Consider the following 18,831-nt stretch of genomic DNA (forward strand, 5'->3'; position numbering starts at 1 on the left):
CTGCATGGTTTGCCAGCAGCTATAAAGTATTCTTTGCTTCTGATGAGCCGGTTTCATAGCGTTGAGGCATTACCACTTCCAGTGGTCACTGGAGCCTGGTATAGAGGCAAGGAAGAGTGAAAATGGCTATACAGACACTTCTAAACTGGGTGGAAGGCTAGGTGTGAGTTTGGGTGGAAGGTCAGGTCAGTGTCTTAGTGACTAAGGTCAGATCAGTGCCCTTAGTGTCTGCAGTTGGATTTTTAAATACATGCTTCTTGTGGAGAAAGCAGCTTGGGTTCTGAGTGCTGACTCTAAGTGTAAGAAAATGCAAGAGGGGGAGGATTCTGAGACTTACACAGAGGGAACACAATGCCTGAGTTCTGCAGAGCTGGGTTCCACAAGAGCTCCCCCAGCACGCAGGTGAGGCAGAGGTGGCACAGGCTAAAGGAAGCCCCTGTGGCAGCTGTAGTTTCTTTGGGGGCTTTCCCTTACACAGGCTGACAATCTCAGAGGCCACACCTCTTTGCTGTCACTCCTCCTTGAAGGGTAGTCTAAGATAGTGGTGGGCAACCTGAGGGCCATACAGTTAGTCCATCAGGGTAATCAGCTGGCAGGCCAGACAGTTTGTTCATATTTGCATAGCTGCCCACAGTTCCTAGTGGCTACAGTTCACCATCCCTGGCCAATGGGAGCTGCAGATTGCCCACCACTGGTCTAAGATAATGGGGAAATTACTAGTCTCAGTGTTCAATCTCACCAGCAAGATAGAATAGGTTCAGGAATGCAGGCCTCAGACAGGGCAGGGTACCAAACACAGTCTAGCACACCCATACCCCACCCCCCAGCCAGGGGTCAGGCACTCACCAAAGAGTCTAACTCAAAAACCAGGGGTCAGGCACCCAGGTACAATCTCTTGTCCTGGCTCTGGTAGGAGCCAGACAGGCACAGTCCTCTTGGCCTGAAGAAGGGGAGTACTACCACCCCAATAATGGGTCAGCAGGCGTAGGGGGACACAGACCTGCCCAACTCCACTGTGTCCCAACCCAGGGCCTTAACAGGCAGAGAGGTCTGCCACTAGGTCAGCAGGGAATCCCCCTGCAACACACTGACCATATTTAAGGTGCTCCTGCAGCCACACTGTAATTGACTATTGCTGGGCTCCTTCCTCACCTTCCCTCATGGTGTACCTGAGCCCCAGACTCACACTCCATCTCCTGGGGATACATGGCCAGTTGCAATCCCAGCAGTTCTTCAACAACAGTCAAGTCTAGCAGCTTGAGCAAGTCCTCAGGGTAACTGAAATTTTCTGCATCAGAAGTGAGAGAACATGTCCCTCTCTTTTGGCAGCTGCCTCCTGACTACCCTACAGCATCCAACTTTTATACTTCCTGCTCCTGTCCTGCCCCTCTGCTTCCACCCACCAGGGGCTGTCTGCCCCCCCCCCACTGTCAATCTCCGAAGGAGGCCAGGCATTTTTGCTACAGGGCCCCATAGAGCAGTACTGCCCAGCAGAACAACATAATGTTCTACCCCACCAATTGCCTGACTTACAAAACAAGTTAGAAACTTTGTGTCCTTCCAAATAATGAGGTTACTTCAAATTCCTCTGAGTAATAATAGCATTTCACATGTACCACATCTTCCTTCTGAAGAAGTTAAAGAGCTTTTCATCCCTGGATTAATATTATCATCATTTCTATTTTACAGAAGGGACACCACACACTTAGACCAGGTCTACACTAGAATATTTTGCAGGTATAATAATGTTGATTAGGAGTATGATTTTTTACAACACTTATACACTGGCAAAAACCCTAGTGTATGTGCAGTTATGCCAGTATAAAAGATCTTATTTTGTTTGGGGAACTCGTATAAGCTGTACCAGTAAAATCACATTTTTCCTGGTAGATGCTGAATGTGCACTAGAAGGGTTTAATATAGATATACTTGTACAGCTATACCAACAAACCCTTTCTGCTGTAGAATAGACCCTGAAAAAGGAAGCCAGTGTGAGAAAGTCAGGAACAGAATCCAAGTCTCCAAAGTTCCAGCCCCTTTGCTTTATAGGTATGATCCTAGGCCCACTGAAGTTCATGGAAAGACTCCCACTGATTTCAATGAGCTTTGGATCTGCCCCAATCACCATTACAGGTCGCTTTCCATTAGGGGTGTTTTGTAGATAGCCACAAGACAAGCTATATTCTATAAACAGTACAAATTGTTTCTCAACAATTCTTGGGACATACAGTTCTCAAAATCTGTCAGATTTCTATGTTTACCTGCTATTGTTGACTTTCAATAAGCACCCAGATTTGTTATTTTGTATAGATTTGCTCTATTGCAAATTTAGAGCTACACTGTTGGTTTAATTTAGTGCTCAAAACATTATGCAATCTAAAAATCCAATTGTCTGCAGTTGGAACACAAACAAACTGGTAGCGTGGGAACTGGGAGGACAAGGTAACTGAAATATTTGCTTGTCTAGTTCATTTCTAATCACAAACAGACCACCCACGATGTTCCAAAAGTTCTGCTTAATATGTGGGATTCTGTTTTAATCAGCAGTGCAATTACAGCAGTACAGTACACCATACCAGCAAAATATTTATTGCCCGTATGACGTACCAGTAAGACACAGGAGGAGCCACTGGTCGCATGCTGGCAGCTCCTCTGGCATAGCTGTATGGTCCCCATCCCTTCCACAGAACTGCATCTCCTCCATCTGTACAGCAGCAGCCATCCCGGAGGACAGAGCTTATGGGGCAGGGCTGGGGGTGGTACAGCCGCCAGAGCTGCCGGCATTCTGCTCCCTCCTCTTTTCACTGCTGTAGGACAGAGATGGAGGATGGAGACGCAGCGATGTAGAAGGGTGGGAGGGGAAGAATTAAAAGGAGGCTCACATGGGGAGGTCATGTACCCTACCCCTTAGCTGGTGTCTCCCCCTCTCCCGTGTACCAGTTAGAAATTGATTTTACTTGCACCACTGGTTTTAATTGAGAAAATTATGGGCCATATCATCCCATCTGTTTTTGTGGGCGGAAGGGATGAAAACATGGTGGATCTTTTGCTGAGAAGAGCAGAACAGTGTAATGCTTCATCTATGGCCTTGTAGCATCTCTTTTCTCAGCCTCCATGGTAGCCCCTCCACAGGTACGTGGACCCATGCTGTTATCAGGAGCAGGTATAAGAGACCTGGGGAGAGGGTGGGAAAATCATGCTGTCTATGCACCATCCCCTGAACCAGCACTAAGGAGAATCCTCACCAAAGTGCATATTGACCTATTGCCTGATCCAAACCCTCATCCAAACACTCTCATTGACTTCAGCAGGCCTTGGGAAGGGATAAGAGGATGAGTGAGGAGCGGTGCTGAGACTCATCAGGGGAAGGGAGAGGCAGCTGGCTCCAGACTGGGAAGAAGGATTTCTAGTGTTTCCACATGTTCCTGGGCCCATTCCTGTCACTCTGGGTCCCTGCTCCCTGGCCCCATGGCAACCACTCCATGTCCTGCTCTCACTTCCCTCCTTCTGTCCCTTTCTCCCCCTCAGACATGTAAGTTTACCTGAATCCCCACAATATTTCCATTGCAGGGACACCAACCCACTCCCTCCCACCATCATTCCCGGTTCCGCCACCCCTGCTGCTACCCTGACAAGAAAACATTTTTATTTGAAGGTGCAAGACATTGTTTTAAAATGACTCTGACGCACAAGTGCAAGAGCATTTTTAGTCTCGTGACAAGCCAGCATGCAGGTTAGACTGACACGAAGGTTAATTGTTTAATATTTACACCACAGCTTGTATATATAACCCCACTTAAATTAAATAAATTACGATAAACAGCTCTGTTGCTTTCCTTAGACAAGAAGGCTGTAATACACACTGCAATTACCCGAAAGACCACCAGAGCAATAAGACAGCCACAAATTACAAGTACCAGAAACTACTGACGCAGCCCCAATGTAAAAGTAAACAGCCCAAGTTCTCAAGTGTGACCTCAAGGAAACAAAATAATTAAAGCAGAGTGACTTACATGGGACTTAAAACACATGCTTAAAAATTGAGTGCAATGCTTACGTGCTTTCCTGAGCAGGTCTGGAGAGGTCTGACAAAGAGAAACGAGAAAGAGGAGAAAGGGGGGCAGGAACAGCCCACAACATTTTGGCACCTGAGGCGGGAGCTAAAATTGACACCGTCCATGTCCCCTCACTTGGGCCAAACTTTGAAAGGTCCTGAATTCTGCCTTCTTTCTTTCTACTCCTCTCATTGTACTGCTCTGCTACCTACCCAATAAAAAAGAACTAACTACCTAAAATGCCTTGTTCAAAAAATTTTAAGTAACACTTAAACTTTCAAATGCCCGAACAGCAAATATAAGTTCTCTTGTCTGCATAGTAAACACTGGCATTTTTATCTGTTTGAATAATCAGTGGTGCTTTCCGTGCCTTCTTGGTTCCTGAAGCTCCATAGTCTGAGCCAGCTCATACTATATTGAGATGGTTGGAAGGCCGACCAGCTTCTCGTGTGTCATTGTGGAGCATAGATGTGTTTTTATTAACTTCAGCTCGGAGAAGCTGCATTTTCTACTGGCAGCTGTTACAGAAAGTGTTAAAAGTATGCACAGAGCAACAAAAGCATTTGGAAAGAAGGTGGTCATCTTATTTGTGCACATATTTTCCAGATGAGCCTTGGGAGTAGATCCTGCTGAAATGTATCTGTAAACATGTGGGACTCACCCCTGCAGTGCCTCCTGCTGGTTGTCTCAGGGAATTGACTCTCCAGTCCTCAGAGCGCCCTCTTCAGGCCGGTGTCCCATTGCTGCTGGCCCCCCATGTCCCTCCCAGGACCCTGGTACCCCTTTACCTGGAGGCTGCCCCCTGGCAATACCCGCATCAGTCTCTATGGGTCTCCCCTCTCTAAGAAACCCCCAACCCTCTAATCCAGACCTTGCCTTAGTCTGGGCTGCCAGTCATCATCAAACCCCTGTTCTCTGGGGTAGACTGCAGTGTAAAAGCCACCCATCATAGGAAAAGGGGCTCAGACTTGCTGCCTTCCAGTACCTCTATGGGCCTTGGACCAGGCCCTGCAGCCTGGGGAGTTGCCAGCCTGGAGCTCCCCTGCTCTTCTGGCTCTCCCCAGCCCTGCTCCACTCCCAGTGCCCTTTCTGCAGGCCCAGCTCTCTCCAAGCCAGGAGAGAGACTTGTTGGTCTCTGCCTCACAGCCTTTTTATACAGGCCAGCTGTGGCCTGATTGGTGTGTGACCTAGCTGCAGTCACTTCCCCAATCACCTCAGCTTTGCAGCTCTCAGCCACAACCTTCTCCCAAGACTGACTTTAACCCTTTTCTATTTTAGGAGTGGGGTACCCACCCTGTTGTATCCTTGGGGGCCGCAGATTTAGGAAGAAATCACTTGAGACCAGAGAGCTGCAAGCCTTAAAAAGCAACCATATTTTTACACACACTGAACTGGCCTAACCAGCCAAAACTGGCTGGGCTATCCCCTAATAATCTAACTCAGTTGCCATAGGAACAAAACCCATGACAACCAAATACACAACACACCCCACTACAGTATCTTGAAAGAGCTCTCAGTTCATCTCCTAAATCACTCGCATCAATATCACACATATCATCATGTGTCAACACTGTCTCTAGTGCCGTGCATTGCTGGTATAGGTCTTCTTCAGGTATAGTGGGTTTTGGAAATATCATACAACATCCCAAATATACTGCTGTGTTCCTTGAGCTGCATGAAACGTTCTTCAACTGACTGTATTGCACAATCTAGCACCCGGTTAAAGAATTCAACTTTGAATTGTTGTTTGGGGTCTCTTATGGGATTATCCCATGCTTCGTAATCAAAATGTCTTCTTCGGTGACTCTTGTATTCTTGAATGAGTGGGAAAATAGCTTCAGTGTGAAGTTCCTCTGCCAACTTCTGTGAACTCTTCAGAACATTTTAAAATCCCTCATCTGACCGGCAAGACTGTAGGTATGACTTTGCTCTGTCTAGTTGTTCCATTGGTCCAGATATATCAAGGTCAACACCTTGGAGTCTCTTGCTTACAACATTTATTTCAAACAATATGTCATGCCACAACACTAAGCCACACAGAAGTTTGAAGTTATGTATGTTTCTGGTGATTTCATTTCCCTCTGCCACTGTTCTCCCGCAGTTCCTGTCATAGCATTATCCTCCATAATGACAACTATGGTATCATCTATCTTCCCAATTTGGTGTTTGATAGGCTTTATCACCTCCATTTGACTTTTCCATTGTGTGGCACTCAGTGGTTTCAGTGTCAGACAGGATGTTCCCAGATGTTGCTTCAAAATTTGCCATTGATGAGTTGATGCAGAGAAAAATCCATAGAAGCTTTGAATTACATTGAAAAATTCAGCAGCCTCACTAGAAGCTGATGCTGCATCATTGACCACCAAGTTCAGTGAATGAGAACTGCATGGGACAAAAAAAGGTCAAGGGTTTTACTCTCAGATCCCTGTCTGCACTACTCTGTACTTTCCTCTCATGTTAGCACCATTATCGTAGCCCTGACCTCTTACATCAGCTATCACAATTCCCATATCTTCCAGCTTTTTAAGAAGCACATTTGTCATACTAGCTCCTGTAGTATCATCAATGTTAATAAATGATAGAAAATGCTCTCTGACTGTCACCGTTGCAGGGACATTTTCATAAGGTTCTGTTGTTACAAAATGCAGCATTAAAGTCATTTGTTCCGTATGGCTGATGTCAGTTGTGCAGTCCAGAATAACAGAGTAATATCTCGCTGACTTCAGATCTGCCACAATCTTCTGTTTGACTTTTGTTGCCAGTAACTGTATGATCTCATTTTGAATTGTTTTTCCAAGGTAGTGGTGTGTGTACATTTCTTCGGTGAAAAGCAACAAAATAACGGATGTAGCACCTTATAGACTAACAGATGTATTGGTCTGCTGTTAGTCTACAAGATGCCACAGAACTCTTTGTTGCTCTTTACAGATCCAGATTAACACAGCTACCCCTCTGATTTATAGGGTGGTGACTCTTAAACACTCCTGGAGTACAGCATCAAACTCAGCCATCAGCTCCACAATTTTAAGGAAGTTTCCACTGTTTGGCATATACAGATGATCTGAACTGCCACACAGTGCTAGGTTTTGGGTAGCAAGCATTCTCACAATCGCAATGAGCCTTTTCAGAATATTTTGCCATTAAAGAAACTCTGATGCAATCTTCTCTTGATGCTGATCATCTATGATGGCCTTTAACCTTATTCTCATCTCGAGCTCTTTCCACCTATGGAATGCTCTCTGGTGATTTGCTGCCTTCTCATTGCATGCCAGATTTCTAGCCAGATTTTTCCAGTCCTTTGTTACTGTAAAACCCAATGTGGCTGGAATATTAGACTGGAAGAGTTTGCAACAAAAACAGTATGCAGCATTCTGGTCTCTCCACTTTGTCACCATTGGGGATTTCACGCCAGGAATGTGTTGGATGAAAACTTCTATTTTCATTGTTTTTGGGGAACATGATGTTTTTCACTTGCTGTGGCCCATGCAGTACAAGGAAGTCTCTCAGGCTACTGCTCACATGGGTCCACACTCCTGGATCATCTAGACTTAAGGAACTAAACTCAGCAGGAGCTGTTTCTTGCGCCTCCACTGCACTCTTCTCTGATCTACACTTTTCTTCCGGAATGTGCATGGTTACATCCATCTGAGATGGAGATATGGATGCTGCAGTAGGTGCCAGGTCACCTGCACTCTGACTAAATGGAAGATCAGGCATTTCCTCATCACTCACATCCTCACTGGGGCCGGAAGGCTCATAGTGAACATTTGTGTCTATGTATCTCAGGAAACCTGCTTCCTACTTAAATAGAAAAGCTTCCTTTGCTTTCTTTCTTTTTCTGAATGCTGCCCCAGAGGGGCGTTTTCTTCTTTCACTCATGACTGCTGTTCTGTGCGAGCTATAGTGGCTCTCAACACTGAGTCAAAGGGGACAAATAAACAGGCTGGTAGCAGGGCCTGAGTGAGAGAAGATATCAGCAGCTTAAGGGCCTAACTGGCTCCTACTACTTCAGTTGACTGCCTGTTCTTCTCAAGTGGGTTCAGAGAAGCAGCAGGAAACAGGAAGCTCCCTGAGAATCTGGTATTTATCAGTCCAGTCTCCTGGGGGTGCTAGAGACGTACATAAGAGGCTCCTCCTTCTCTCTCTTCCTGTAGCTCCTTCTGCTTTCTGTTATTGCCTCTCACCTTTTCTCCTGCCTGCCTGTTATGTCTTCCTTCCTCCAGCACAGCACTCCACAATCTCTGTGCATCTGGAGCAGAGAGAATACATATGCACCAGCACCAGTCACAATTTTCTACACTCTGGATCCTAGTGGTGCCTTCCCACAGTCTGGCACCTTAGGCGGCCACCTCATTTCACCTCATGGTAAGGCCAGCCCTGGAAAAAGGGTGGAAAATACATTGAGAAGGATCAATTGAAGGAAAGGTGACTTGTGCTAAGTGTCATTTGATTCATTATACTTGCTCTGGACACACTTCATTATTATGAATACATAAAGATCTGTATCCTTCCGTGTAAGGAAAAGTAACATCCCCAAAGCTTCACCTGGCATCTAGAACACAGGCTGTAGCCAACTGTGTTGGCATCTAGGTTTCTGGGCAGATAAGCCTTCTGTGGATGTCCTAGTCCAGTATTCTGGCCACACTACTGGTCTTGTTATGTGCCTGATGAGTAAAGCTAGCTGAAAATTGGAAAAAAAAATTAAAAGATGTTCATTTTTCATCGAAAAATGTATATTTTGAAATATTTTGATCAGTTCCACTGGTGAGTCACAAAGGCAGTGACAAATCCAACCCATCCACTGTGTGTAACATCCTTCTGCCAGACCTTCTCAAGAGCTGTGTGAAGGCATTCATCAAAGTTGCAGTTCCAGCCCCCTTCCCTATCTAGCCACGCCTGCCAATGGGGTGTTATTGGCAGATCTCTAGAATTTCCAGGCTTAAGGCAAAGGCCATTGAAATGTGTTTTGTCAGTCTCAGGAGTCAGGACCATTTTATTTAGCCAGGCTCTTGGACCCTTCTACCCACTTTGCAGGATGAGGCTTGTTTTCTGCATGAGGATGATGATTTTATCCAGAGAAATTCTCTCAGAGTTAGCATGCTCTGTTTTAACCCTAAAAAAGACAGACAGTTCCTCAAGGTCTAACTGCCCTGGAATACTATGGTCATCATTACCACTACTTTCTATGGTGGTAAGACAGAGTCTATAGTTCAGTGTTCTTACTCCGCTCAAACTCTACCTAAAAATTAAGGCCTGTAAGATGATATATATCCAGGTTGTGTATGATTAATTTCTATTATGTCTTATTAATCTCTTCAGCTATGTTTGAGAGTGATATTTTTACCCAGGGTCAGTAATATATGTTCCTGGACCAGTGCCCCCTTTTGGGAGTGTTCACAGTGCTTCAATTTCTTGGCATCAAGATACAATTCCCTTCAACTAGAGACCAGAGAGTCAGCCTCCTGGACTTCTTTTGAGTTTATATATTGCTCAGCCTCCGGGGATTCTGACATTTCAATTAGTTTTGGATTTTAGATTCTGGGTAGCATTTCCCAGATCTTTCATTATAATTTATGGTCTGTGAATAAGTCAATGTCCATGCTAACTATTTTCTCAGCTAATTTCTTTCCCAGTTTTTGTGGCAAAACCAGAGACTTTTCTGTTTTTACCAGTATTATGTCTCTACCTCTAAAATCTGTCTTTAGAAGAACTTTCAAGTGTCAAATCAGAGAAGACAATAAAGGTATAAAGCACATATTAGTTAAATAGTTTTAATTAACCAGTTACCTATGCCACTTTTCTCATGGTTCCTGTGCCTCTGTTCTTTAGCTCAAGTATAGACTGGAGGAGAATTGTAAATGTACAAGTTTTATTTGCAAAAATAATTTGAGAGAATTACAGAAAACAAAATAAAGCAGGTTATTTGGTAGGGTCTTTTCACAAAATTAAAAAGAATTAATTTAACAAGGAAAGTTAATATCTGTCAATAGGTAATAGACCAAATCAGTTACTCCAAGTCTGACAGTCCTGTTTATATAAAGAAACTATCATATTCTATATAAATCTGGGCTGGCAATTTTTGTCCCAACTCAAGAATTAGGGATTCCCTTAGATTCCCAGAACTTTGTTGATTTACCAGTTTAGTTTATCTGCCAATTATATTACGGGAACATCAATAACAGTTCAATTGGTGTAATGCTAGAGTTAAAGCTTAGGAATTTAGTCAGTTACCTAATTACTAAAAATGTCAATTCTATTCAAAAGCATCCTTCCAAAGGTAATATTCAGAGCTAAAACCTTCACTGTCTAACATACACAATATTACTGTGCATTAACCCTCCAAATATAGTATACAACCATGGTTTAAACATTGGTAAGAGGTGGAATTTTAAAAAATAATGACAGGAGTTAGATACCAAACTCCTAGTGACTTAGGTGCTTTTGAAAATCCAGCCCAAATTCTCTAGCTTCAAGATCATCTCTCAGTTCCATTGGGAATGCCAGCGTCTCATTCACCATCCACAACACCATCACTGAATGGAAAGCCGGTGCCTTCTCCCTGGAGGAGGAGACTGGATTCGGGACGTCTGTGCCTGTCTCCCTGACAACCTTCCAGCCTTTCTTCATTGATCTGACCCTGCCATACTCTATCATCCATAGGTAAGACTTCCTCCTTAGAGCCAACATCTTCAACTACCTGGACAAATGCATCCAAGTGCGTTCTGTCCCGCTTCCTCTCTGCTCCCTTTGTATAGGTGCTGCTTCCTTGACAGATAGTGTGTGTACACACATGTGAACAAACCTAGGCCAGGACACTAGATTACCTCTGAGAACTTCCATGGAGTATTTATTTTGCCCTGGTCAGGCCATGAGAGAGGGCAGGAGGGGGTTGTGCTTCACCTCTCTGGCCCAGGACAAGACCTTGCACACAGCAGCGTGTCTGTGTGCAGTACCACCTTGCCATATCAGTGGTGGGAACCTCCTGGACATGGGTGAGAGGGAGCTCAGTTTGTCTTCTCTGAAGAACCCTCCCTTATTCCTGACGTTACTGTCCTGAACAGTCAGTATTGAGTCTGTTATATCCTTGGGGGCGGCTGGTTTAGGAAGAAATCACTTGAGGCCAGACAGCAGACAGCTAACAAAGCTAACATTTATTTACAGACACAGAGCTCACCTGACCAGCTCAAGCTAGCTGGGCTATCCCATAATAATCTAACTCACTTGCCATAGGAACAAAAACCATGACAACCAAATACACAACATATTCCTCCCCCCTTAATAAGAACATCCCCTAAATAAAACACACACTAGACTAGAGAAGGAGGATAGACTGCCTCCATTCCTGGCTAAACCCTGGGGATTATTTTGCCCCATAACTGTGGGTTCACCCTAGCTAAAGATCCAGCCATTGAGGAGGTCTTCTGTCTCTAGGGGTTATTGGCCATACTTCTGGTGTTGTGCACCCGGAAAGGTACCATGGGCTCAGGGACTGGACAATGCGGCCTCATGGTCTCGCAGCACGAGGGTGAGGAGGTGGTATCAGATCGTGCTGGGAAAAGGTGTATCTTCAGCCGCCAGCATGTAATGGAGGAGAACAGTTCAGGAACAGGTAATTCTTTGATTCGGTCCACTGGAAGAGGTGGAAGTCAGGACCACTTCAACTGAAGAGTTGTCCCGAGGACTAGACATAGACCTTCAACAGCTGATGTACATGTCCCCCAGGTAAGTTCTCTTGCAGTCTGGGACGTGTAGGAAACAGGTCCTGTTTGAGTGATGATCGTGGCAGGGAACCCATTTAGCTCTGGAAAGTATAATCCGGCAAAACTGCGCTGTCCCGGCTAAGGGTTCATTCTTTTGCTCTGGGTGCCCATCTGAATGACTTGATATTGGCTGCTGATTGTTGCACAATTTGTGGGTCTGTTCAGAGGGTTTCAGGCAGATTCAGGAAGTCGCAGCTGTCGGCCTCGTCCCTTCATTAGAGGAGGCTGGGGATGCCTTGTCATAGCATGAGGTGTGTTTCTGTAGGAAAGAAGAAGGTTATCCAGACGGCTTGAATGAGTGTGTCCCCTTGCTAATTTCAAGCGTGTTTTCATTGTCTGAACAAATTCTTTCAGCTAAATTCCACTGGTAGATGGATGATATGATGCTGAGTGATTGTGGTGTATCCCATTTGCTTCATAAAATTTTGAAACTCCTGAGAGACGAACGTGGCGTGGTCACTCGCTCTGTCTGGCTCTCGGCACTATGTTGTTCCAAAGAGTCCTGTAGTTTTTTGGATAGTACTCTCTGCAGTAGTGGACTGCATTATAGAGACTTCTGGCCATTTAGAATGGGCATCTACTGCCACCAAGAACATGCTTCCTTCAAGGGGGCCAGCGAAGTCAATGTGAATACGTTGCCATGGGTTTTCAGGCCAGTCCATGGGTGTAGGGGTGCCCACTGGGGTGCATTCCTCACACCCTGACATGACATACAAGCTTTTGCCTTCTCTTCAATAGCACTGTCCAATCCAGGCCACCAAAATAGCTTCATGTCAATTTCCTTCATGCACACTATCTGAACTTAGAGTCAGAAAATAAGATGCTAGCTGAAACCTCCAAGCTTGATTACCAGGTTAGATCTGATAGCGTGCTGCCACCAGCCAAACAACCAGTGTCTGGCGCACTCTGGTCTCCCCAAAACCTTCCCTGGGGGACCCCAAGACTCAGATGCCTGAGAGTCTTTCTCAACAAAGGGAAATAACCCTCCTCCTCTTGTCTCCCTTTTTACCTCCTCCCAGGCTTCCCCTCCCTGGATGGCCCTGGGACGATCACCCTACTTTCAATTCCTTGAAATGCAAAAACAGAGAGGACCAATTCACCTTCCCCTCTCCTTCTTTCCCCCCTCCCAGCAAGTTTTTCCTGAGAGAGACCGTAATCCTGGCACAGAGATTCCTATCCCCTGAGCCTCAACTAGAAAAGTAAAATCCAACAAGTTTTAAAAAGAAAGCTTTATATAAAAAGAAAGAAAAAGACATAAAAATGGTCTCTGTATCAAGGTGACATAGTATACAGGGTCATTGGTTCTTAAAGAAAACAAAATGAATAAACAGCCTTATTCAAAAAAAAGGAATACAATTTAAAACATTCCAGCAAACTACACACATGTAAATACAGAAAAACAAAATAAGCCTGTCTTTCTACCTTTGTACTTACACTTGGAATCCAGAAGATTAGAAAACCTGGAGATAGGGAGATCCTCTCTCAGAGCCGAGAGAGCACACTGCTCCCAGCAGAGAAACAGACAAAAGAACACACCCAAAATTCCCTCCCTTTTTTTGAAAATCCGGTTTCCTGATTGGTCCCTGGTCAGGTGTTTGGTTCCCTTTGTTAAAGCCCTGCCCAGTAGAAACAGGTACAGCAGCAATACTGCTTCCCGCTTTTATTGCCTAGAAAGCTTTCATGCAATTATCTTCAACAGCAGGCTGACTATTCACCAGTGAATGGGACTGTTCCCAGCTGTTCTAAACTGGAGGCAGCTGATTGATGAATCACACTGGTGGTGGAATAATGACACTTCTCTCCCTCACAAACAAACAACCAGATTGGACCGATAACTCCTCCTCTTCTTCCTGGACATGTAGGTACAAGGTCGGGTGAGACGGAGAGGTTTGTCGAGATTTTTCCATGCATCACCAGGTCCATAACTTGGGAAATACTGGGTCAATGCGAGTTGCCTTCTTTATCTGAGTAGCAGTGATGGGTGTATTCTCTTACCTGTTCAATAGTAGAAGTTTCCTTTTGGGCACTATCTTGATGTTTGACTCAGGCAAAGGAACCTTGAGAAGGCCATCTGCATTGCCTGCAGCAAGTGGATTTCCGAAATATTTGATTTCACAACATTGTGTGGTGCTGAAAGTAACAATGCCCAACGTTGCATACGACACAACTAGCAGCTAATGGGGGGAATGCCTGTGTAGGGTCCAAAATTGATGTCAGAGGTCGATGGTCTGTGAGAAGAGTAAACTTTCGTCGCCAAACAGGTACTGATGAGGAACTCCGAATTCCAAAAACAATTCCTAATGCTCACGTTCGATTTGGGCGTAGTTAGTTTCTGCTTTGCTTAGAGTGCGTGAAGCAAAAGCAATAGGTCTCTCTTCTCCCGAAGGCATAATGTGTGACAACGACTGCTCCCACTCCATAAGGGAGGCATCGCAGGCCAATTGTAGGGGTAAGGATGGATCAAAGTGTGTTTAGAACTTCAGAATTTAGCAATGCATCTTAGCTTTGTAAATGCAACTATCACAGGCTTCAGGCTTCACTTCCAGGCCTTGTTCTGCCCAAGGAGCTCATGAGTGGTTTAGCAGTGTGGCTAACTGTGAGATGAACTTTCCATAATAGTTCAGTAGTCCTAGAAATGAGCGACAGCTGGCTTACATTTCGAAGGTGGGGAGCCTCCACAATAGCTTTAACTTTTGCAGGGGCCTTATGAAGACCTGCAGAATCAATGATGTGTCCCAAATATTCAACAGAGGGCTGAAGAATTCACACTTGTCTTGCGAACTCGTAGGCCATACTCTTCCAGTCTTTGTAGGGTAGCCTCTAAATTCTTTAAGTGATCCTCTTCATTCCTTCCAGTGACCAGGATATCATCCAGATAGCACTGGAACTCCTGACAAGCCACACAAGATCTGGTCCATAGCCCTCTGGAACAGGGCGGAGCAGACGTTATTCGAAGGGTAGGCGACAGTATCGATAAAGCCCTTATGAGTCACAATAGTCAACAGCTCTTGGGACTTTTTCATCGATGTGCATCTGTAAATATGCTTGACTCAGATCAATCTTACTGAACTTTTGTCCCCAGCCAGGCCTGCGAAGAGGTCATCGATGCGGGGAAGCGGGTATTGCTCTGCACACAACACTGGGTTGACAGTGACTTTAAAATCACCACAAATCCAGAGAGAGCCATCTTTCTTCACTATTGGAACGATAGGAGTGGCCCATGGCTATGGGTAACTGGTATTAGGACTCCATTGGTGACCAGGCGCTCCAGTCTGCTTCAACTTTTGGCCTGATGGCATATGGCACAGTTCGGGCTTTCAGATATTTTGGTGGACTGTCAGGTTTAATGTTCAATGTCACAGTGATTCCCTTCATACTTCCCAAATCATCTCCAAAAACAGCAGCATGTTTCCTTAGTATAGGGTTAGACTGGTTTCTTCTTTAGTCATCCGGTGCACTTCTGCCCAGTTCAGCTGAATCTTCCAAGCCAAGACCTACCCATTAAGGCTGGGTAGTTACCTCTCACCACAAACAGTGGCAATTTAGCAGCCTGTCCATTGAGCTCCACCTTAACATCAATAGTGCCCAACATGGCACAGCTTCTCCCGTATACGTCTTCAGAACAGTTTTTGTTGCCTTAAGCGGAAGATGCTGTAGCTTTCTCTTTATACACAGTCTCGGAGACCAGCGAGACGGCTGCACCGGTGTCCAGTTCCATGCATATAGGTTTGCCATCCAACAACGGGTTACCCAGTATTCATGTGAGCCCACTGCCAAGACAAAACATGCAGTGGCACTTCCTCTTGCGATGAGGTGTCACCTTGATCATCCTGGTCTGCTCTAGGGTATGCAGAGGGTTCCTCTTTTTGTCGGCCAGACCACAGGCTCTTTTTCTTTTGTTTACAGGCACACTCAATGTGTCCCTTTTTGCCACAGTGTGACACACCAGGTCCTTACACCAGCATTCTGATGCCTGGTGACCTGGCTTACCACAGCGTAACATTCCTGACTCTGCACAGTTTTGTGGGTAGTTTTCTGTGACACATTTTGGACCCTAGGGGATGCACCGATGTATTGCGCCTCCCTTGTAGCCAGTTCCATGGAGACAGCAATATCAACAGCCTTCTGTAATGTAAGCTGAGCCTCTGTCAGTAGGCGCTTCCATATAGCTTCACTGTAGAGGCCACACATGAACCTGTCACACAGAGCATCATTTAACATCTCTGTAAATTCACCATGTTCTGCTAGCTTTTTTAAAATTGCTACAAATTGTATAACTGTTTCATCTTCTTTTTGGTCTCTTTTGTGGAACCGATATCTTTCAGCAATTACCAGCGGTTTTGGGGAAAAATGGGACACCAGGATTTCCACAACGTCACTGTAAGATTTAGTCTCAGGCTTAAGAGGATGTAGTAAGCTGCGTAGCAGGGAGTAGGTTTTAGCCCGTACAACACTTAAGAATATTGGCACCTTCTTCGCTTCTGTAATGTCATTTGCAATAACAAAAAGCTCAAAACACTCAGTATACACATGCCACTGCTCTATATTCTCATCAAAAGGTTCCAGTGGCCCCATCAGAGTAGCCGTGATTTTTAGTTTCACTTTCACAGTCAGTGCAAACAAGCAGTTTTTTTGTTTGTTTGTTCTTTACCTTGACTTCTACTCCCCTCTGTTACTGGAGCAGCACCCATCCATCGTCGCCATTTGTTATATCCTTGGGGGCAGCCAGTTTAGGAAGAAATCACTTGAGGCCAGACAGCAGACAGCTAACAAAAGTGTCATTTATTTACAGACACAGAGCTCACCTAACCGTCCGAAGCTGGCTGGGCTATCCCCTAATAATCTAACTCAGTTGCCATAGGAACAAAAACCATGACAACCAAATACACAACACTCTTAGTCACTCAGGATTTAATCCTCTCTCTCTCTGGTTTGGTATATAGGCAATTATATCTCAGGTATCATGAATTTCACAGTTAGTGCCGAGACGAAGCCAAACACTGGAGCCTGTGGGAATGAGACGTCTCAGGAGCTGAAGATAGGATGGAAGGACATGCTGATCAAGCCCCTGTTGGTTGAGGTATGGTAGAAAGTCCTGTCCCCTGAGAGGGGGGAACATACCTTCTGTCTCATCCCAATCATTGCTGGAAGCTAGTTAGGATTTTTTCCTACTTGTGCTGAATCTGCTCAACTGGAAATGAGGAAAGCTGGCAACAAAGCTAAAGTGGACCCAATATAAGACTCCTTCTCCTCAGGAGACCCATTGCTTGGTATATGTGACGAACATAGTCTGTTGGAGACCTTGCAGGCTCCAGCCACAGAGCGGGATGGGATTAGCATCAGAAGAATGGGCATTCCTGTCCCCTGCCTGCTAAGCTATGGGCAGATGTTCCTCACAGCCAGTTCTTCTAATTCTTTCCCCCACCGTAACACCACTTGCTATGTGTGTAATCTGTAGGTTACTGTAGCCCCCAATTCCCCATAGGGCGCACCAAGGCCAGGGTAGACCAGAACACCATGCTTAGTGTTTCATGAAGTCACATCTGCTTGGGTCTTCTTCCCTCTATGCTGAGCAGCCTAAACACATGGAAAAGGAGATGACCCAGAGCTCCCTCATCTGCTCGAAAGGTAAGGGCATCTCTCCAAATTCTGTACTGGTGAGACTAGAACCAGCAGGGAGGGCAGCAAAGGGAGGGAATTTGCAGCGTCTCCCTCAGGCCACAGCTAACATGATATGCTCATATACAGCCACATAAAACAAACCCTTGGGTGTGAACTGGTACCTAGGGCCCTCTGATTAAACACTGTGTATACATGTTATACTGCACTGCCTTTAATTTCACATCCACACTAAGGACCAAGGACAACTAAAACTCCATGAAAATTCACTCCAGCAAATCCTTCAAAAGGAGCTTGCAAGTGGACAGCAAGAACTGCCTGCTGCTCCAGTAGACTGCCCTGCCTGATGTTCACTGTATGTGAATAGCAAAGGCTGTGTCTATGTGCAGCACAGAGATCCCCAGCCCACTGCCCCTCAGTGTGGGCAGCTCCACCCAGTAATGAACCATTCTTGTATCGGCCTCTTTTTTGTTGTTTCATTCATTCTTTCTTTGTTTTGTTTCATTCTTTTAGTTTTTGTTTCATTCTTTATTCACACCTTCATTCCTTCATGAATCGTTTTCCTGTTTCCCTCACTGTTCTGAAGGAATTCTTTGTCCTAAGCCTCTTCAGTCCAATTCTGCACTCAGAGACGTAGCTTTGTTTTTCAGCTTTAGCATCTCCTAGCTTTAGTTTTAGAATCTCCTAGTGACACATGAGGCAAACCATTTTTCCCACTGCTGTCTGTCCAGAGCAAGACTCTTGACTCCATTGTCTCCATGATGGCAACATCCTTTTCAATCATCCTGATCAGAAAAGCAGATGCAGTTCCAGTTGAAATCTGTGACAACTGAATCCTCTTGAGTTCTATGGTTTTCTTCTTTTCCAGAAAGTGAGGTTTCTCAGGGGCATTAACAGCAATGGATTGTGTCTCCATTGCAGATACAAGTGTCTCCCTGGAGGAGTCACTGTGCTGTAGTTTTTGAGTCATAAGTGAATCTGAATCTGAATTAATGAAATGAAAAATAGAGGGTAGAAGCAGGTCTGTCTGAAAGACATTTGAGAACTGCCACAGTGTTAAATGCAGGATGGGAGTGATTGGTGTTTTATTGTCAGGATTATTTTCGCTTTGTTCTGCACAATCCTGAGATACGATATACTTGTGCCCAAAAAGATATCTGGTTTCAGTCTCTCTGCAGACAGTGAGTGCATCCTGCACAGCACCCTTGCTGCAACGTTTGACCTTCTCCTTTCAGACAGATCGCTTCCCACCATTGCCCAAGTTCCCCGAATGATAAGAACCAGCCAACTGGGAAATGGGGGCAGACAGGGGTTTAAAACAGGATTACAATTATAAATATTGGAACAAATCTGTGGCACCCAAGGACCTCCCTGTTGTCACTCTGCTGAACTGCATG

The 18,831-nt window shown here is 45.1% G+C and overlaps 1 protein-coding gene across 1 annotated transcript in view; it reads right to left on the reverse strand.

Moving 5' to 3' along the window:
• The window catches only part of LOC116830548 (olfactomedin-4-like), a 260,204-nt gene that overhangs the window by 19,033 nt on the left and 222,340 nt on the right, over positions 1-18,831 (reverse strand). The gene's annotated exons all lie outside the window — the stretch shown is intronic.

Source organism: Chelonoidis abingdonii, chromosome 1, assembly GCF_003597395.2.
Source record: "Chelonoidis abingdonii isolate Lonesome George chromosome 1, CheloAbing_2.0, whole genome shotgun sequence".
NCBI lineage: Eukaryota > Metazoa > Chordata > Testudines > Testudinidae > Chelonoidis > Chelonoidis abingdonii.